Genomic DNA, 2,610 nt, shown 5'->3' on the forward strand with positions numbered 1-2,610 from the left:
TTCTAATAAACTTCACCAAAAACTGTTACATAAATAATAAGAACGAGTTGGCATAAAGAAAAATAAAAAATAAAAATCATGAGGTGTAAAATGTAGAAAATAATGGATGAAGGTGTTCAAGTGGTCGAGGATTTTGTCGCTGTTGAAAGAGATGCACCACAGAATGGTGTGGACATTTTTTGAGACAAGAAGTAGTTGGATCACTACTTTCAGGTAAATGGTTACTCATATTCTAAGAAATAAGGATGGAATAGAAGTCATCTTATTGGTCCATTCATTATTAATTTGTAGATTTCAAAATGGTGGCTACTTCTACGAAGAGTGTATGATTATTATCATATAAAGATACTTTGTTTTGGCTATTGAATGATAGTATAAATGGTAGAATTTGATTTTTATTTGAAGTAAAAGTGTTTTTTTTTATTTAAAGTGTTGCTAAATAAATAAGTTACACTTTTTAAATAAGGATCATTATGAGAAAATATTTTTAGCATCTTCATAGGAGTAGTTACCTATCAAAATTAGATACTATAAAAAGAGTATTTGTTAAGTAGCTAAAATATTATAGACAATAAATAAAAATAAAAAATATTTGGTAATTAAAGAAAATTAGTCAAAAATAGTCATAATTTCCTCTATTTAACATTTATTAATTGTTGCGACAATTAATGAATATTAAATAAAACAAGTTTTGGCTATTTTTTTGTCTCCCTAGTATTATTGAATAAAAATACATTATCAATAACATTTATACTTATAAGAGAGTGTGAATGACTCTCCGAAGTTAATTGACACAATTAATTTTTTTCTATAACTATTTTTTTCTCATTTAGTTATACTAAGGGTCCGTTTGGAAAGTTTCAAAAGTAATTTTTTTGAACTTTTGACTAATGAAAAGTAGTAGTATTAATGTCTGGTGCAATTTTTAAAACTAAATTGCAGCTTTCTAAGAAGCTAATAGAGAAGTTAAAAAAAACGACTTCTCTCATAATACTACTACTTTTTATCACATTTATATAAAATAAGCACTTTTAAAACTAAAAACCCAAAAACAAAATAACTTATTTATAAGCTACTTTTAATACAGTCATTTATTGTTTAAGCTATTTTTTCAAAAAAAACTTAATTAAGTTCTTTATCCAAACTAGGCCTAAAGTCAATTCTAAATTTAATGTGAATTAAATCTCAAAAAAAGCTCTTTCATTATTTTACATTCATAATTCTACAAATTTTTTTAAATAAAACTTTTAAATTTTGATATTTTTAATTCTAAAAAAAATCTCAAATCATCACCTCAATACATTTTGTAAAAAATAAAAACTTCTTATATTTGATTAGTCTCTATTTATTAAAATATCCAAAATTATTAGTTTTTAACCTACAAAATAAAATAATAAATAATAAATTAACTATAGATATTATATGTTTAAAATTCTAGATGTTATACATATAAAATTATAAATGTTAAATTAAAAATTTTAACAACTTCTACTATACAACTCATATTTTACATATAGACTATTAAAAATAAAAAATAGAAAATGAAATATAAACAAAAATTACACTACAAGGGAGGCGCCATATAGTGGCGGTTTTTTCATAATTAGCGGCGGTTTTAAACCGTTGCTAAATCAAAGGCCGGCGGTTCACCAAACCATTGCAAAATCAAAGGAATCGGCGTGTTTTTAATGCCGCCACAAAACGGGACTAAGGAATCGGCGTGTTTTTTATTTTTAGTTGGGTCCCTATAAAATTAAGCCAATTACTGTCAAGAGGGACCTAATTAAAAAAAATTTAGTGCAGGGACCCAATTAAAAAGAAAAAAAGTATAAGAACCTAATTAAAAATTTCACAAAACTATAGGGACTAACAGAGTAATTAATCCATCTATCTATCTATATCACTAGAGGTTCTTTAAACAAAGTACCAAGTAGATGAGTAATAAGACCATGAAGACTTGCAACGGTGGATTTTTTATAGGTTCTGGGAGAAAAAGATTTGAATCCGCAATTTTTTAAGTGAGTATGAAAAAATTATGCCATTTAAATTATAACTCGTTGGCTAATCTACCCATGACTTATTCTATAGGCAATTTAATTTTTTCATTCATAAAAATATTGCCTATTTTCAGTGAGAAATTATATAAGATTCTTTATTAGCAATCATAGTTTTTCATTAAAGAAAAGCATAATCATTTATATATGTATACATATTATAAAAACTTGAAATAATACAAAACAAAAGTTGCAAGTTGCAAACACGATTTAAAAAGGTTAATGAATTCACATTTGCCTTTAAAACCCACCATGCAAAAGTAAACCATTCTACCAATCAATGCCTCGCTGATTGGCATGTGTGTAATACTGTAATAATACTGTATTATTTGTATATCTAAAATTAAATTATATATCTATAGAGATAATATAACAAGTAATAAATATGAGTTAAAAATATAAATAAATTGACCATTAAAGTAAAAATTTTCATGAAAATACTTGTCCTAACAAAATTAAGTTATTAAAATAGTGACACAAATAATTATTAAAGTATTTTACTTTTCTTATGCTAAATTCTTTAGAGACAATAAAGATCAAACTCTATAATCAAAGA

The 2,610-nt window shown here is 24.9% G+C and overlaps 1 protein-coding gene across 1 annotated transcript in view; it reads right to left on the minus strand.

The window, feature by feature from the left end:
* Positions 1 to 2,610, minus strand: part of LOC107618909 (peroxidase 47) — a 10,142-nt gene that overhangs the window by 6,942 nt on the left and 590 nt on the right. The window lies entirely within an intron of this gene.

Source organism: Arachis ipaensis, chromosome B09 (assembly GCF_000816755.2).
Source record: "Arachis ipaensis cultivar K30076 chromosome B09, Araip1.1, whole genome shotgun sequence".
NCBI lineage: Eukaryota > Viridiplantae > Streptophyta > Magnoliopsida > Fabales > Fabaceae > Arachis > Arachis ipaensis.